Genomic DNA, 20325 nt, shown 5'->3' with positions numbered 1-20325 from the left:
CACACACCACACCATATACCACACCCTCATCACACACACAAAACACAACATACTCACACTCCAGGCAGGTGAAGTATGAATCCTGGGAAGCTAAGAGCAGGAGGATACTGTTTTTCTGTAGGAGAGGCAGCTTCTGCGAGCTAGAGACGTATAGGGCAATGTTGTGCCTGAGAGGACTTGGGGTCCTCTGAGTCTTCCAACTCAGTCCTGATGACACCAGTACTAATTTGGGGAACCCACCCTTTCCAAATTAATGCTATAACTGTCAAGGAAGAAACGCAGTGAGATAGCAGATTCAACTGGCACTTCAGTTCAGGAACCTATAAAACCCAACCCTGAGGTTTGGTTTCTCAGAGATATCAAAACCAAAGCATCAAGGATTCTTCCAGGATCCAAAGAAAGACCCCCGGGTTTATCTCCTGCCTCACAGGGGAAGTGAGATTCACAGTGTGCTTTTCTCATTTTAAATCAGTGCCTGAGTCCAAAACAATCCTAGAACCCTGTGATCTTGGCAGTTCCCTTCTCCTTTCATGGGTCTCAAGTTCCATCTGGAAACCCAGAGCCTCGGAGAGCTGCAGGCAAAGGCTCAACAGGCTGGCTCTCCACTGTGCACTGCCATAATAAGTAAGGGTCCGCTTCACAGAACAGGAGCCAGGGCACAGACCCGCCTCAGGTAGCTATTAATTCTGATGTCTCACATTTCCTCCAAGCTCCCACAGGCCTGTAGCGCACTCCTGCCAAAACCTTTTTTTTCTTTTTTTTAAATTAAAAAGTCTTCATGGAGAAATTCAAACTAAAAATAAATAAATAAATAAATAAATAAAAGGATTTTACATTCAAAAAAAAAAGTCTTCATGGTTGTTTGGAGCCTAAATCTATAAAACTAAATGACTCCCAGGTCACTCGCAGGATCCAATAGCAGGAATGGGGCAACCAGCGGTTTGGGGAAAGACACCCAGCCTCCACTGTGGGGACATCGCCACTGGACAACTTGCTTCACCGGTGTTCCGTCCTGCTCAACATCCAGACTCCAAGAGACAGGACGACTTGCTCGCGTAGGGTCATGTGCTCTTCCGGCAGTTGAGGGGTGGGGTTCTAGGTTCTGTAGCTACAAATACAAGTTGTGATGGGACTAGTGGGATAGAATTAATAGAAAGATCTATGGATACAGAAAGAAAAGACTACACTGATCCCACTTGGCTTAGATAGAGGAGTGGGAAAATTGCCAAACAGGAAGGAAATCGGGACCAACACCTTCCTCAAAAAACTCAAGTAATAATCCTGAGACCATGGGTAACAAACCTGTCAGCCCGAAGCGAGTCATCAGAACCACTATGATTATGGGGAAGGGCACACTCCCCACGTTGGTGGGTCCCATGGGTGGTGTGGGCTGTAGACTCGAGCAGCCTGGGACATGGAGTTGACAAGTTCTCAGTCAGAGCTGCTCCTTTAGCCTGGCCTGGGTCAGACACTCTGGCAGCTCCCTTGGGGACGCCCTACCAGGGTCAGAGTGCAAGATGACAGATAACATGTCAGGGGGTCACTAAGGGTCCACAGAGGGGTTCTCCTACATACAGGGAAGGGGGGGAGGCTGAGATCGTTCTGTCCTGTGGCTTCCTCATTTCTTCTTAGATTTATTGTCATTTATTGTCATCCCACTGGTGACAGAAGTCAGGGTCTGCAGACCCAGAGCCTGTCCAGGGAAACCAAGTGCTTCCATATTAAATCTCCAAAATCAATGCTAGCTTTTTTTTTTTTTTTTTTTTCCTGTTCCATGTCTTAGTTGCAGCATATGGGATCTTTAGTTATAGCAGACAAACTCGTACTTGCAGCATGTGGGATCTAGTTCCCTGACCAAGAATCAAACCCAGGCCTTCTGCATTGGGAGCATGGCATCTTAGCCACTGGACCACTGGAGAAGTCCCTATGCTAGTTTTAACTTAGGAACTTCTAGGGTCACATACAGTGACTTTTATTTTTTTATAAAACCATGCTTAAATGTATAATTCACCCTGATTTTTAAGAATGCTTTACCTTGAAATAACTTCAAATTTACAGGAAAATTGCAAGAGTAATATAAAAAACTCCCCTATTCCCTATATCCCCAATTCATTATTTTTAGTTACCCCAAATCACAATTTTTCACATTCAATCATATTTGTTTTATCATTTTCTTTCTCCTTCTTTATGCACTCACAGACATATTAAAGAATGTCCTCATACTAAGGAAATTACTGTATTCATATGTGTACATTTACAGTGTTTTATATACAAAATATACATAGCATGTAAGATATGTAGATAGAGTATGACAATACATGCCTATTTAAAATTTTTTAAATTTATTTCTTTGGCTGCACCAGGTCTTAGTTGAAGCATGTGGGATCTTCAGTTCTGTCTTGCAGGACCAAGTTTTCTCAACAGGGGTCGAACCTGGGCCCCCTGCATTGGGAGCATGGAGTCTCAGCCTCTGGACCACCAGGGAAGTCCCAGTATATGCCTAATTTTGAACCATTTGAGAGTAGGTTGAGGACATGCTCTTTTATCTTTTTTTTTTTTTTTTATGCTCCTTTATCTTTAACTGAAGTATGTATTTCTTAAGAGTGAGGACACAATTTACCTAACCATAGTGAAGTGAAGTGGAGTGAAAGCTGTTCAGTCATGTCCTACTGTTTGCGATCCCATGGACTATGCAGTCTATGGAATTCTCCAGACCAGAATACTGGAATGGGTAGCCATTCCCTTCTCCAGGGGATATTCCCAACCCAGGGATCGAACCCAGGTCTCTCACATTACAGGCAGATTCTTTACCATAGTAAAAAAATATTCTAACCACAGTATACTTATCAAATTCAGAAACTTTAACATCATCAACACTTTTTATGATCTACCATCCTTCAAAAGTCTCAAAAACGTCTTTTGCAGTCTTTTTTCTTTTTCCTGATTCAGGATCACATACTGCATTTAGTTGTCATATTCTTGTGCCTTCTTTAACCTGGAACTGTTCCTCAAACATTGTCTTTCACATCAACATTGCAAAAAAAAATTTTTTTTGGTTTATTTTTGGCTGTGCTGGGTCTTCACTGATGCATGGTCTTGTCTCTAGTTGGAGCAGGCAGGAGCTACTCTCTAGTCGCAGTGTGTTGGCTTCACTGCAGTGGTTTCTCTGGTGGAGCATTTACTCTAGAGTTCAGGCTCAGTACTTGTGGCACACGGTCTCAGTTGCCCCACAGCATGTGGGACCTTCCCCATCCAGGGATCAAACCCATGTTTCTTGCATCGGCAGATGCATTCTTTACCACTGTGCCGCCAGGGAAACCCCATATTAACTATTTTTGATACTGTTGTTCATTTATTTTAAAGACTACCCTTCCATTTCCTTTTGATGTTTCCTCCCCGAGAGATTTAGGCTGTGTATTTTTGGCTTAAGTGGTGGCGTGACCTTCTAGGGGTCGCACATCTGAAGACACGTGATTTCCGTCTGCTCTGCATGGGTGATGTGCCTTTGATCACTTGCTTAAGGTGTTGTCCAGTCTCTTCATAAGTAGAATTTCCATCTTCATAAGTAGAATTTCCCCATTTGAAATTAGTTAAGTAACTTGTATGGAAAATTGTCACACATTTTACCAAACTGTCAGAACAGATAAAGAAAAACTTTTTGCATATGACTCGGTATGCAAAAATGACTTCCCGAAATACTTAAGAGATTCAGAAATGGGGACATCACTGCATCCAGGTCGTGGATTCCCAGAGGCACAACTGTAGCTCTCAGCGCTGTCCAGAACCTTGTAACGCTCAGATAAATGAACAATCACGCCAGTTGTCATCCTCCTCTTCTTTTTAAAGATCTTCACAGTAACATGACTGAGGTCTGTTGCTCATGACCCCAGGATTATTGGGTCTTTTTGCATTTTCTGAGGAGAACGTTGGTCCAGAATTTTCTTCCATTTAGCAAATCCCCACTCCTCACTCATCACTTTCTCCCTGAAGTTTACCTGGGGCAGTCCCCCCTCCACTCCAGGTAAGATAAATTTACTCCTCCTCTCTCCCCACCTCCAAGTCAAAACCTATGTGACCATGTAGTACAATATTTCAGCTGGGAACTAGTAGAAAAATCTGTTCAACTGAGGGCACTTCTCAGCCTTCATATGTTAAATTTTTCTGTCTTGAGGGAAGATTTGCATGAGTTAACATAACATACATCCAGTACCTGTGAACACAGCCTAGCAGTCTGCATGCAAACAAGTTCCAGGAGGCTCTGCCCACATAGACCCTGTGCAGCTCCTGGGCAATGGAAGCCTTTCTGTTTCCTCATTTCTTGTTTGTAGGGAATAGACTCCAGCCTCCACGACCTTCCCTGAGTCCCAGAGGACAAATTAGAACAGCTGCTAATCAGGGAAGGGAAGGGATGCAAAGACAATGGTGCGGCAGCCAAGAAGCAGTAGTGCAACTCTGGGGCAGGGTCCTGGTTCTATCTCAGTTCAGTTCAGTCACTCAGTTGTGTCCGACTCTTGCGACCCCATGGACTGCAGTACGCCAGGCTTCCCTGTCTGTCACCAACTCCCGGAGCTTACTCAAACTCATGTCCATCGAGTCAGTGATGCCATCCAACCATATGTCATCCCCTTCTCCTCCTGCCTTCAATCTTTCCCAGCATCAGGGTCTTTTCCAATGAGCCAGTTCTTCAAATCAGGTGGCCATAGTATTGGAGTTTCAGCTTCAGCATCAGTCCTTCCAATGAACATTCAGGACTGATTTCCTTTATGATGGACTGGTTTGACCTCCTTGCAGTCCAAGGGACTCTCAAGAATCTTCTCTAACACCACAGCTCAAAAGCATCAATTCTTTGGCCTCAACTTTCTTTATAGCCCAACTCTCACATCCATACATGACTACTGGAAAAACCATAGCTTTGACTAGAGGGAACTTTGTTGGCAAAATAATGTCTCTGCTTTTTAATATGCTATCTAGGTTGGTCATAGCTTTTCTTCCAAGGAGTAAGTGTTTTTTAATTTCATGGCTGTGGTCACCATCCGCAGTGGTTTGGGAGCCCAAGAAAATAAAATCAGCCACTGTTTCCATTGTTGCCATCTATTTGCCATCAAGTGATGCAACTGGATGCCATAATCTTGGTTTTCTGAACATTGAGTTTTAAGTCAACTTTTCCACTCTCCTCTCAAGGGATACATATAACAATATATTTGAGTTCTTTATAGAGCAAAAGGGACTTTTCTGGTGGCTCAGATAGTAAAGAATTCACCTGCAATGCAGGAGACCTGGTTTGATCCCTGATTTGGGAAGATCCTCTGGAGAAGGAAATGGCTACCCACTTGCCTGGAGAATTTCATGGACAGAGGAGCCTGGAGCGCTACAGTCCATAGGGTCGCAAAGAGTCAGACATGACTGAAGTGATTTAGCATGCAGCCCAACATAGAACGAAGAGCTCCACAAGTAAAAGATGTTAGCATTACAGAGAAGACCACCTGACGCCAGATTAAAGGAGTGCAGGCTCTGCACACAGCCGAATCCTTATCAGCACCTCCTTCCTTGAATGATTGCTTTGAAATTTCTCACTAAATCCTCCTAGGTTGGTACACACAGTTTTTCAGGGCACAAGTCTGTGTCCCCCCTTTGCCTGGTAAAGCAATAAAGGTATTCTTTTTCACTTCACCCAAAACTCTGTCTCCAAGATTTGATTTGGCATCAGTGAACTTAGACTTGTGGTCGAGTTTTTGTCATCAAGACCGTGAGGGAAAGGGTGTCCAGGAGCTGTGCCTCATGGCTGACCACAATGAGATAGCTCTACATTCTAGTAGAGATTTTTCAAATGTAAGACATGTACAGATCCTATTTGAAAGTAAATAAATCCCTCTGACTACCAGTGTTAACTTTACATCCATTATACTAGGGGAAAAAAAAACAACACTTTTATTATAATGTTACTTAAATACACACAATAGAATAAAGATTAGAAGTTTTATACAAATAAAAAATATTGAATGCAAACTAAACTAACTTCAGTTTAAATACAAATTAAATTGACTTAAAAATGTGATAATGTTTTGCTGAAACCAATCATCACTTCAATACACTATGATAGTATTTAAGATGGGTTTTTTTTTTTTTTTTTAGGCCAGCATGATTTACCAATCCCATTGGGCTTTTGATACTTCATATTATGATACTGTGATTTATGAAAGGAATACTTATTTGATCTTTGACCCTATTCCTGGCACAGATCTCCTAAAACCCTAGTACTTGCCATGAGAACCTCATGAAGTGTATAAAAGGCCAAAAAGCTATGACACCAAAAGATGAGTGTCCCAAGTCTGAAGGGGTCCAATATGCTACTGGGGAAGAGTGGAGGAGAATTACTAGTAGCCCCAAAATGAATGAAGGAGTTGGGTCAGAGTGAATACAATGCTCAGTGTAGATGTGTCTGGTGAAGAAAGTAAAATCCAATACTGCAAAGAACAGTATTGTATAGGAACCTAGAATGTTAGGTTCATGAATCAAGGGAAATTGGACATGGTCAAGCAGGAGATGGTAAGAAGAAGCATCCTAGAAATCAGCAAACTAAAATGGATCGGATGGGTGAAATTAATTCAGATGACCATTATATCAATTACTATGAGTAAGAATCCCATAGAAGAAATGAAATAATCCTCATAATTGACAAGAGTCTGAAATACAGTACTTGGGTGCAACCTCAAAAATGACAGAATGATCTTGGTTCATTTCCAAGGTAAGCCATTCAACATTACAGTAATCCAAGTCTATGCCCCTACCACCAATGCCGAAGAAGCAGAAGTTGATCAGTTCTTTGAAGACCTAGAAGACCTCCTAGAACTAACACCTAAAAAAGATGTCCTATTCATCATCAGGGATTGGAATACAAAAGTAGGAAGTCAAGATACACCTGGAGTAACAGGCAAGTTTGGGTTTGGAGAACAAAATGAAGTAGGGCAAAGGTTAATTGAATTTTGCCAAGAGAATGCACTAGTCATAGCAAATAACTTTTTTCAATAACACAAGAGATGACTTTACACATGGACATCACCAAATGGTCAATACCGAAATCAAATTGATTACATTCTTTGTAGCCAAAGATGGAGGAGCTGTATACAGTCAGCAAAAACAAGGCTTGGAGCTGACTGGGGCTCAGATCATCAGCTTCTCATAGCAAAATTCAGATTTAAACTAAAGAAAACTGGGAAAAACAATAGAGCAGCCAGGTATGACTTTAATCAAGTCCCATATGAATTTGCAGTAGAGGTAATGAAAGGATTCAAGGGACTAGACCTAGTTAACAGTGTGCCTGAAGAACTATGGACAGAGGTCCATAATATTGTAAGGAAGGTGGAGAAGAAAACCATCCCCCCAAAACTAAAAAGCAAGAAAGCAAAGTGATTATCTGAGAAGGCCTTACAAATAGCAGAAGAATGAAGAGAAGCAAAAAGCAAAGAAAAGAAGGAAAGGTATATCCAATTTAACAGAGTTCCAAAAAATGGCTGGAAGACACAAGAAGGTCTTCTTTAATGAACAGTGCTTAATAATAGAAGAAAACAAAAAAAAGGGGAAAGACTAGAGATCTCTTCAGGAAAACTGTATATGTCAAGGGAGCATTCCACCTAAAGATGGGCACAATAAAGGATAAAAGTGGTAGAGACCTAGTAGACGCTGAAGAGATCAAGAAGAGACAGAAAGAATACAAGGAAGAACTGTATAAAAAAAGATCTTAATGAACCAGATTACTATGATGTTGTGATTAGTTAGCCAAAGCCAGACATTCTGGGGTGCAAAGTCAAGTGGCCCTTAAATAGCACTGCTGTTAATAAAGCTAGTGGATCCAATGAAATTCCAACAGAACTATTCAAATCCCTAAAGGAGGATGCCATCAAGGTTTTGCATTCATTATGTCAGCAAATCTTGAAGAACCAGCAGTGGCCACAGGATTAGAAACAGTCAATGCTCATTCCAATTCCCAAGAAGGGTAGAACCAAAGAATGTGTTAACCGTCGGATAATTGCACTCATCTCCCAGGCTAGTAAGGTCAGTTAAGTTCAGTTCAGTCGCTCAGTCGTGTCCAACTCTTTCGACCCCATTGACTGCAGCACGCCAGGCCTCCCTGTCCATCACCAGCTCCTGGAGTATACTCAAATTCATGTCCACTGAGTCAATGATGCCATCCAACCATCTTATCCTCTGTCATTGCCTTCTCCTCCTACTTTCAATCTTTCCCAGCATCAGGGTCTTTTCAAGTGAGTCAGCTCTTTGCATCAGGTGACCAAAGTATTGGAGTTTCAGCTTCAACATCAGTCCTTCCAATGAATATTCAGGACTGATTTCCTTTAGGATGGACTGTTTGGGTCTCCTTGCAGTCCAAGGGACTCTCAAGAGTCTTCTCCAACACCACAGTCCAAAAGCATCAATTCTTCGGCACTCAGCTTTCTTTATACTACAACTCTCACATCCATACATGACCACTGGAAAAACCATAGCCTTGACTAAATGGACCATTGTTGGCAAAGTAGTGTCTCTGTTTTTTAATATGTTGTCTAGGTTGGTCATAACTTTTCTTCCAAGGAGTAGCGTCTTTTAATTTCAAGGCTGCAATCACCATCTGCAGTGATTTTGGAGCCCCCAAAAATAAAGTCTGACACTGTTTCCACTGTTTCTCTATCTATTTGCTATGAATTGATAGGACCGGATGCCATGATCTTTGTTTTCTGAATGTTGAGCTTTAAGCCAACTTTGTTACTCTCCTCTTTCACTTTCATCAAGAGGCTCTTTAGTTCTTTTTCACTTTCTGCCATAAGTGTGGTGTCATCTCCATATCTGAGGTTATTGATATTTCTCCCAGCAATCTTGATTCCAGCTTGTGCTTCATCCAGCGTTTCTCATGATGTACTCTGCATATAAATTAAATAAGCAGGGTCACAATATACATCTTTGACTTACTTCTTTTCCTATCTGGAACCAGTCTGTTGTTACATGTCCAGTTCTAACTGTACCTTCCTTACCTGCATACGGATTTCTCAGGAGGCAGGTCAGGTGGAATGGGTGGATTTAACTCAGATGACCACTATATCTACCACTGTTGGCAAGAATCCCTTAGAAACGGAGTAGCCATCATAGTCAACAAAAGAGTCAGAAATGCAGTACTTGGATGCAGTCTCAAAAATGATAGAATGATCTCTGATGGTTTCCAAGGCAAACCATTCAATATCACAGTAATCCAAGTCTATGCTCTGACCAGTAATGCTGAAGAAGCTGAAGATGAATGGTTCTATGAAGTCCTACAAGACCTTCTAGAAATAACACCCAAAAAAGATATCCTTTTCATTATAGGGGACTGGAATGCAAAAGTAGGAAGTCAAGAAACACCTGGAGTAACAGGCAAATTTAGCCTTGGAGTATAGAATGAAGCAGGGCAAAGGCTAATAGAGTTTTGCCAAGAGAACACACTGGTCATAGCAAACACCCTCTTTCAACAAAACAAGAGAAGACTCTACACATGATAGTAAGGTCATGCTTAAAAATCTTTCATGCTAGGCTTCAGCATTTTGTGAAGCAAGAATTCTAGATGTTTAATCTGGGTTTAGGAAAGGAAGAGGAACTAGAGATCAAATTGCCAACATTTAATGGATTATAGAGAAAGCAAGGGAATTTCAGAAAAACATCTATCTCTGTTTCATTGACTACACTAAAGCCTTTGACTGTGTGGATCATGACAAACTGTGGAAAGCTCTTAGAGAGATGGGAATACGAGATCAACTTACCTGCCTCCTGAGAAGCCTGTATGTGGGTCAAGAAGAAACAGTTAGAACCCTGTGTGGAACAACTGGTTGGTTCAAGATTGAGAAAGGAGTATGGCAGCATTGTATGCTGTCACCCTGTTCGTTTAACCTATATGCTGAGACATATTAAGAGAAATGCTGGGCTGGGTGAGTTACAAGCTGAAATCAAGATAGACGGGAGAAATGTCAACAACCTCAGATATGTGGATGATACCACTCTAAAGGCTGAAAGCCAAGAGGAAATAAAGAGCTTCTTGATGAGGGTGAAGGAGGAAGAGTGAAAAAGCCAGTTTAAGACTAAATATTTAAAAATCTAAGATCATGGCATCTGGCCCCATGACTGTATGGCAAATAGAAGGGGAAAAGGTGGAAGTAGTGACAGATTTCCTCTTCTTGGGCTCCAAAGTCACTGTGGATGGTTACTGTGGCCATGAAATCAGAAGATGAACACTTCTTGGCAGGAAACCTTGACAGTGTGTTGAAAAGAAGAGACATTACTCTGCCACAAAGGTCTGTATAGTCAAGGCTATGGTCTTCCCAGTGGTCACATACAGTTGTGAGAGCTGGATCTTAAAGAAGGCAGAACACTAAAGCATTGATGCCTTCAAACTGTGGTGCTGGAAAAGACTATTGAAAGTCCCTTGGACGGCAAGGAGATCAAACCAGTCAACCTTAAGGGAGATCAACTCTGAATATTCACTGGAAGGACTGATGCTGAAGCTGAAGTTCCAGGATTTTGGTCATCTGATGTGAACAGACAACTCATTGGAAAAGTCCCTGATGCTGGGAAAGACTGGGAGCAGAAGGAGAAGAAAGCGTCAGGGGATGAGATGGCTGGATGGCATCACTGATGCTATGAACATGAATTTGGGCAAACTCCAGGAGATGGTGAGGGACAGGGAGGCCTGGTGAGCTGCAGTCCATGGGGTCGCAAAGAGTCAAGCATGATAGGCAACTGAACAACAACATTGTGATACTGTAATTTTTGAAAGCAATGCTTATTTGGTCTTTGACCCTGTTACTGGAACAGAGATCCTAAAAACCCTAGTAAATTACAAAAAGTGGTGAGCAATAAAGATGTCTTATGTTAACGAGATGACTTTTGGAATACACCTAAAGTTGGGGGTTGGTGACCAGTATAACTGGACATCTAACTAGAGGGTTGGAAATTTCAGTCCCACTTACTGATCTCTGGGAAGAGGAGAGGGACTGGAGGTTGAATCAGTTGCCAATGGTCAATGATTTAGTCAATCATGCCTGTGTGATGAAGTCTCCACAAGAACCTGAAAAAGATGGGGTGTGGAGAACTTCTGGTGGGTGAATGTGCGGACGTTTGGTGAGAGCTCTGAGAGGGCATGGAAGCTCTGTCCCTTCCCTATGCCTTGCTCTGTGCATCTCTTCCATTTGGATGTTCCTGTGCGGTGAGTGCAAGCTTGCTAAGTCACTTCTGTCACGTCCTACTCTGTGTGACCCTATGGACTGTAGCCCACCAGGCTCTTCTGCCCATGGGATTCTCCAGGCAAGAATACTGGAGTAGATTTCCCTGCCCTCCTCCAGGGGATCCTCCTGACCCAGGGATCAAACCCGCATCTCTTTATATGTCTCCTGCAATGGCAGGTGGGTTCTTTACAACTAGCACCACCCGGGAAGTTGTCTTGAGTTTAATCCTTTTATAATTAACCAGTAATCTAGTATGTGAGATATGTATGCATGTACTAAGTAGGGCTTCCCAGGTGACTCAGTGGTAAAGAATCAGCTTACAGTGCAGGAGACCTGGGATTGATCCCTGGGTTGGGGAGATCCCCTGGAGAAGGAAATGCAACTCACTCTAATATTCTTGCCTGGGAAATCCCACAGACAGAGGAGCCTGGCAGACTACAGACTATGCAGTCGTGAAAAGTTGGACATGATTGAGCACACAAGCACGTCTGTACACATCTATTAATAGTAAAACATTTCTGAGTCCTGTGAGGCATTCTAGCAAATCAACTGAATCTGAGGAAAGGGTTGTGGCACCCTCTGATCCACAGCTGTTTGGGCAGAAGTACAGGTGATAACCTGGACCTGCAATTGGCATTCTGAGTTGGAGGTAGTCGTAGGAATCTCCAATTTGTATTTGGCCAATCAAAAAGCAGGGGTAACAAAACTGGGCTTGCAACTGGTGTTTGAAGTGTGTGTGTGTGTGTCTGTCTGTCTGAGCAGTGGGGCTGGCAGGAGCAGTCTTGTACAAAGGAGACTTAATCTGTGGGATCTGATGCTATCTCCAGATAGACAGTGTCAGAACTATGCTAAAGTGCAGAACACCCAGCTGGTGTAAGAGACCTGCTTCATAGTGCTGGTAAGAGGAGATTCTCCACTCACCCACCCCCAATACTCAGGAATTTGTGATCAGGAACAAAAGACAAATAAATCCTTTATTAATTTAACAACTGTAAAACCTTCCTAAAGTTCAACTTTTGTTTCCCATCTAATTCTGTTAGTTTCTCATTGGTCCACAACTAAAGGAAGACTAATAGGAACATTAAAACTCAACAGAAAACTAAAATCATGGCATCTGGTTCCATTACTTCATGGTAAGTAGATGCGGAAACAATGGAAACAGTGGCAGACTTTATTTTGGGGGGCTCCAAAACCACTGCAGATGGTGACTACAGCCCTGAAATTAAAAGACACTTGCTCCCTGAAAGAAAAGCTAAGCAATCTAGACAGCATATTAAAAACCAGAGACATTACTTTGCCAACAAAGATCTGTCTAGTCAAAGCTATGGTTTTTCCAGTGGTCATGTATGGATGTGAGAGTTGGACTATAAAGAAAGGTGAGGCTGAAGAATCGATGCTTTTGAACTGTGGTGTTGGAGAAGACTCTTGAGAGTCCCTTGGACTGCAAGGAGATCCAAACAGTCCATCCTAAAGGAAATCAGTACTGAATATTCATTGGAAGGACTGATGCTGAAGCTGAAGCTCCAATACTTTGGCCACCTGATGAGAAGTACTGGCTCACTGAAAAAGACCCTGATGCTGGGAAAGATTGAGAGGAGGAGAAGGGGACAACAGAGGATGAGATGGTTGGATGGCATCACTGATGCGATGGACATGAGTTTGAGCAAGTTCTGGGAGTTGGTGACAGATGGGGAAGACTGGAGTACTGCAGTCCATGGAATTGCAAAGAGTCGGACATTACTGAGCGACTGAACTGAATAGGAACATTAAAAACAACAACAAAAAATCCATGCTTGGGCTTTGAAATTAAGAAGTCATATAGTGAGACAGAATGAATTTGCCCTTGGACTTAAAACTCAAAATTTAAACATTCTGGCAGGGAACTTGAAGGTCCTTCCAATCTATAGAATCTAACTAAAAAAAAAAAAACTGCTCTTAAAAGCTACTTTCTTTCACAGCTCATTCTCTTCTTCATTCACATCCTTTGGTAATCTTTTTGAAAGAAACATTCCACAGTAGTAAGTGACAAAAATCTTGAGCAGAACCCATTTTTTCACCTATGAAAAAGTGACAAAATGTTTCAATAAGAATAGTTACAATATTAGGTAAATTCACACTTTGCTTTCTTAGGCAGCAATAAATGCATTAAGTTACTTTGTTTTGTGTATGTGCCTGCTCAGTCTTGTCAGAGGACTCCATGGGCTGTAACCTCCAGCTTCCTCTGTCCATGGTATTCTCCAGGCAAGAACACTAGAGTGGGTTGCCATTTCCATCGCTTTATTTCCAATATATAAATTGCCTTGAATTTATTTGTACTCCTTCATTCAGTACTCTGTGAACAGTAATCCATTTTCTTCTTGAATCCAGTGCTGCTTTTGAGATTGCTGCTGTCAGTGTACTCTTGTTGCTTGGTAGCTTGGCTACAAAGATCTGCAGCTTGGTTGCTTCTTCTCCCTGGAAATTTTCCTTTGTCTTTGATATTCTTAAATTGCACTACAATCTTTCTCCCTGGTTATGTTTTTCTTAACCATATTATTTGGCACTTTACAAGCCCTTGCAACCTGAAGTCTTTTTTATCTTTCCTTGAAACTGGGAGGTTCACATCCATTATATTTTTGTATTTCCTCTTCTGTTTATTTTTTCTCTCACTTTGAGACTCTTCTAGTATCAAATGTTGTCACTTCTCCGTTAGCCTCCAGGTCGTTTTACTTCATATTTTCCATCTGTGTATCCCTAACTGACGGTTTCTGGGACTGTTACCCTGCCTTCTGGGTCACTGATTTGTTCTTTATTAGTATCCACAATGCTTTCAGTTTACCTATCTAATATTTTAACCATTTAGTTTTTGATAATATTGCCATTTCACTCTTCCTTAAGACTGTACTTACTAATACCCTTTAATCTCTTATGATATTTACAACTAACATATAGTCATAACTTCAAAAAAACAATCAAATGTAAAAAAGTTTTACAGTATTTGGTGAACTGCAATGTCAATTTATGATAAAAAAAATTAGCAAACTAGGGATAAAAAGTGTACAAACATCCTCAAAATGAAAGAGTATATAGAATTTTGACAAAACTGCAGTGAACATTACACTGGGCTGGTTATTAATATTACATCTCAAAGTCACTTTGTGTGTCCAGTTATCTTAATTTTTATAAGCCACTGCAACACTGTCTGAATTACTATCAGTTAAGTTCAGTTCTGTTGCTCAGCCATGTCCGACTCTCTGCAGCCCCATGGACTGCACCACACCAGGCTTCCCTGTCCATCACCAATGCCCAGAGCTTACTCAAACTCATGTCCATCGCATCAGTGATGCCATCCAACCATCTCATCTTCTGTCGTCCCCTTCTCCAGCCTTCAATCTTTCCCAGCATCAGGGTCTTTTCAAATAAGTCAGTACTTCGCATCAGGTTAGTATTGGACTTTCAGCTTCAGCATCAGTCCTTCCAAAGAATATTCAGGACAGATTTCCTTTAGGATGGACTGGTTGGATCTCCTTGCAAGGGACTCTCAAGAGTCTTCTCCAACACCACAGTTCAAAAGCATCATTTCTTCAGCACTCAGCTTTCTTTATACTACAACTCTCACATCCATATGTGACTACTGGAAAAACCATAGCTTTGACTAGACAGATCTTTGTTGGCAAAGTAATGTCTCTGTTTTTTAATGTGCTGTCTAGGTTGCTTAGCTTTTCTTTCAAGGAGCCAAGTGTCTTTTAATTTCAGGGCTGTAGTCACCATCTGCAGTGATTTTGGAGCCCCCCCAAAATAAAGTCTTGTCGGGATCCAGCCTCGGCAGGATCCAGGGGATACCCTCAGGATGAACGGCATCGGTGAGAGAGAGAAGACACGTGAGACCAGCCTTGATAGGGCCAAGTCTGCGAGGGAGAGAGAGACAGAGAGACACACACACACACACACAGAGAGAGAGAGAGAGAGAGAGAGAGAGAGAGAGAGAGAGAGAGAGAGAGAGAGAGAGAGAATGACCAGACGGGGGTGTTTGCAGGGTCTGGCAGAGTATGGCAATGCTTTATTTTTTACCGTGGCTTTTATACCCTAAATTAGTATATTTCTAAGGGGAAGATAGTTTAACATTACATCAGCTTGTTCTTCGTGAAACCAGGGTGTTTTCTGCATACTTCTTTGTTTATGAGGGTCCTGTACATTATCTTCTGGCCTTGGGGCCTATTGACATTTTATGACCTAGGTGAATGCAAAGCTGTTTTCCGTAATCTATTCTTTAATGAACACAAAGGTTAGTCCCTTTGCAGAAGCTATCAGTTAAATTTATCTAAAAGGTTTACCACACAAAGACTCTGCAGCTCAAGTGAGGCAGCCCCTCTTTAGCATTCCTGGTTAAAATTAACAATTTTAAACTCTTATTTTTCTTAATCTTTAACTATAACCACTTTTAGAATAATATTTTTATGTTCTCTAATAGGGCTTCCTCACCCCCGAAGGGCTCTGTGCCTACTAGGGCCTTTATGTGATCAGATTCTTTATGCTGTTTTATGATTAGGGTATTATAAGCAATCATGCATATTAGTACCAACGGCATAAACACATTTGCCAAACAAACTAAAATACCAGCAAAGGAGTTTAAATTGAAACACTCCTTTCACCCTGGATAATCTCATAAAATACCACCACCTGGGAAACTTATTGATTAAAGTTCTAAATTGATTCTTATTTGGAAAGAGATCGGGAAGGCCTTCTGCCTGTGTCACAGAAATTAGGGAGTAGTCTATTGAAGCAAGCATCAGAAAGACAGAGATCATCTTTAAGGTGAGCGCCGGGGGCAGCTTTTCAGAATCCCTGAAAACCTGATCTGCCTTGCCCGTCAGATTTTCTCCCTTGTGACCTTGTCATGGGTGGGATCTCATGTGCGGGCTCCCAGCAAAGTCTGACACTGTTTCCATTGTTTCCCCATCTACTTGCCATAAAGTGATGGGACCAGATGCCATGATCTTAGTTTTCTGAATATTGAGTTTTAAGCCAACTTTGTTAGTCTCCTCTTTCACTTTCATCAAGAGGCTCTTTAGCTCTTTCACTTTCTGCCATAAGGGTGGTGTCATCTGCATATCTGAGGTTATTGATATTTCTCCCAGCAATCTTGATTCCAGCTTGTGCTTCATCCAGCCCAGCATTTCTCATGATGTACTCTGCACATATGTTAAATAAGCAGGGTGACAATATACAGTCTTGACATACTCCTTTTCTTATTTGGAACCAGTCCATGTCCAGTTCTAACTGCTGCTTCTTGACCTGCATACAGATTTCTCAGGAGGCAGGTCAGGTGGTCTGGTATTCCCATCTCTTGAAGAATTTTCCACAGTTTATTGTGATCCACACCAGTCAAAGGCTTTGGCATAGTCAATAAAGTACATGTTTTTCTGGTATTCTCTTGCTTTTTCGATGATACAGAGGATGTTGACAAATTGATCTGGTTCCTCTGGCTTTTCTAAATCCAGCTTGAACATCTGGAAGTTCCTGGTTCACATACTATTGAAGCCTGGCTGGAGAATTTTGTCCATTACTTTGCTAGCGTTTGAGATGAGTGCAATCGTGTGGTAGTTTGAACATTCTTTGGCATTGCCTTTCTTTGGGATTGGAATGAAAACTGACCTTTTTCCAGTCCTGTGGCCACTGCTGAGTTTTTCAAATTTGCTGGGAAAATGAGTACAGTACTTTAACAGCATCATCCTTTAGGATTTGAAATAGCTCAGCTGGAATCCCATCACCTCCACTAGTTTTGTTCATAGTGGATTACTATAGGTTCTTAATAAATCATGATCTGCTAAGAGTCCATTACGTGTCTTTGCTATTCTTAGCCATTTCCTTATTCATATTGTTTTGGAGTCAAGTAAGTCCTTTGAAAGTGGTACTTTCATTGGAATTAGACTAACTCTACAATCAATTTGGAGATAATTTATATCTTAACCATACTGAGTCTTCCTAAGCATGAACACAGTATATTTGCCCATTTATTCAAGACTTCATTTATGTTTCTCAAAGTTTCATAATTTTGCTTTGTTAGGCTTATTTGTTAGGCTTATTTGTCCTTTGTTAGGCTTATTCCTAGGTGGATGACATTTGATGCTGATAAATTACTTTTAAATAGGTTTTCTAGATGCTGTTTCTGGTGTACAGGAATGTCAACAGACCTTGGATATTAATCTTACACATACAGATTATTACATCAGTTGCAAACAATTTTTCTCTCTTACCAATTAATTTATCTTAAACCTCTCTTAACTGTGCTGATTTTCAAACATTGTTCAATCTAATTGGAGATGGAACATTTTAAAGAGAATGCTTCCAATGTTTTCTCATAAGAATTATGTTTTTTAAAGGTAGCTTTACAAGATTAACAAAGCTTCCTCTTACTTCTAATTGCTAAGAGTGGTATCACCAGTGAGTGGTAGGTTTACTAAGAGTTTGTATTATAGGAGTAGTTAATTTTAGCAATTTTTTTTTCTGCATCCATTGTTGTTGTTGAGTCTTTAAGTCCTGTCCGACTCTTTTGCGACCCCTTGGACTGTCAATGAAATTTTCCATGCAAGAATACTGTAAAGGATTGTCATTTCCTTCTTCAGGGGTTCTCCACACAGGAATTGAACCTGAGGCTCCTGCTGCACTGCAGGTTATAGGAGCATTGAATTTTAGCAAATGTTTTTTCCTGCATCCGTTGGGAGGATCATTTTTTCTCCTTTACACAATTAATGTGGTGAGTTAGATTAACAGATTTTCTAATATTAAACTATTTTTACATTTGGAGATAGTAAAAGCATCCTTTTAAGAAACACAATAGGATTCAATTGGCCATTGCCTAATAAATTCTTATAGAGTGGAAGAGTTTATTCTATGAAATAAACTCTTGGTAAAACTTGGAAGCTTGGTAAAACTTTTCTGTAAAGCCATATACGTCCAGTGTTGTTTTTTTTTTTTTCTTGAAAACTTACATTTGAGCTGAAATATTCATGTACCATACATACAGCTCACCCTTTTAAAGTATATAGTTCAATGCTTTTTCCTGTTCACCCTTATGCAGCTGTTATCATACAGCTGGACTTTCAATCACTGCTCTACATTAATTGACATAGGACTCTTCAGTCTTTCTCTGACTTCTTGAGCCAGTACAGGAAGACAGGCAGGGGGAAGCAGATGAAGGAAAGATACACCAAGTAGAAAACAACTATTAGAGACAAAAGAGGAATCACAAGTGTAGAAATGACATGGTGCTAAAATATTTTTAAAATTTTCCTTGAGAGTCTATACCGTGTACAGATAGATATATACGAGAATGTATTATTTCAGACTGAAATGACATTTGGGCTCTCTTTAAAGATATTATAGGGAAAAGGGAAAGAGATGAAACAAGATGGGCCAAATGTTAACAGCTGAAGGTGAGCAACTAGTCTATGGAAGCTGATTTTATTACTATTCTGCTTTTCTGAGAGTTTTCACAGCAGGCTCTTACATATCTCTTTGTAAGATTTTCTTTCCTAAGTTCTGCCGCGGGATTTCCTTAACCAGCTCTCATAACGGTTTATTTACATCTTTGGGGGGGGGGCGGGGTTGATGTTTGGCATGGGTAGGATCTTAACTCCACCAGGGATCCAACTCCTATCCCCTATAGCAGCAGCTTAGAATCTTAATCATTGGATCGCCAGGGAAATCTCTTCTCACCTTCACTATTACGGCACATTATTATGTCTAATTATTTAGGCATACATTACTTGAAAAGTAATTGTTACTTCAAAATTAGGGAGTGGGGCACAAGGAACCGTTACGTGCTGGGTATAAAGTGGTGAACAAAACAGACATGCCTACCACGCTGGTTTACTGGATATGTTATAGTGCGGGTGGGGGCACAGTACACGAGCGAGCTTGCAACTGCTGGGCAAGGACGGAGAGGAATGGGGAAGGTGGGGATTTCCTCCAAATAGGTGATGAAAACGACTTTCAGAACAGGGAATCCTTAGGCTGAGAGTCAAAGGATAAAGCGACCATCCTGCGGCAGGGAGGCAGTGGCAGGACAGTGAAGCTCTTACCGGGTATCGTGCTGCACTACCAAAAAAACCCAAAAAACAAAAAACCCCACACGCTCATTGTGGAAAAAGTGAAAAACACTTTCTTCTTGGCCACAGGGCTTGTGAGATCTTAGTTCCCTGCCAGGGATCTAGCTAGGGTCCACGACATTGACAGCGCACAGGCCTAACCACTGGACCACCAGGGAACCCCCTACAAGTACCTTAATTTTAAATTAGGATTCAAGGCTAACAAGCCAAAGGAATTTTTACAAATCACTACTAATACCGTTGTCCTCTACCAAACATCATTATTTTAGTCATTTTTATTTTCCCATACACACGCACACACGCCTATCTATAGAGTTGTCAGAATGTGCGAACGGCGTGGGAAGACAATTTTCCCCTAACAGAGGTCTCTGGGCAACGGCCTAGCACCACCACCCCCGCAGCACTCTGTGGCGAGGTCCCGGGATGCTCCTTGCAGCCTCGCCGCGGTGGGGTATTTTGACGTCTTCCTCAAGTCCCGGCACAACTTTGGCTTTCCGGATACCTACTCCACAAAAAGGCTGGGCGCAGCCCGGGTAAGACTTCCCAGGCCAGGATTTCCCTCAGTCTAGGGCTGCCGGCCTTCCTCACCTCCCACGTACTTCAGACAAGCAGCACCTGCGGCGGACGGAGGGCCGACAAACTGACAACAGTTCTACAGGCAGCACCCTCCCACTCCCGGGCCTCGCCAAACCTCGCGATACCGTACCCCTCCCGCAGGTTCGCAGTCGAAACGGCTCAGCGGACCTGGAACCTTCTAAACTCCTGCGCACGCGCTCTATGGCCCTTAACGTCCCGGTTCCGCCCTTCCCTGGCCACGCCCTTCTCGTTAGGGAGCTCCCCGCCCCCACACCACGCCAATCATCACTTCTTTCCTGGGGCGACCTCGCAACAGGCCTCTGATTGGCTGATCTTGTGCGAACGCCGCAGAAAGGCGGTAACGATAGGCTGGGAGCCAGTTGCAGCCTTCCCGCAGGATGCGCGGAAGGTGATTGGTC

This window comes from Muntiacus reevesi, chromosome 10 (assembly GCF_963930625.1).
Source record: "Muntiacus reevesi chromosome 10, mMunRee1.1, whole genome shotgun sequence".
In the NCBI taxonomy this organism is placed as follows: domain Eukaryota; kingdom Metazoa; phylum Chordata; class Mammalia; order Artiodactyla; family Cervidae; genus Muntiacus; species Muntiacus reevesi.
Note: the sequence above shows the minus strand (reverse complement) of the source record.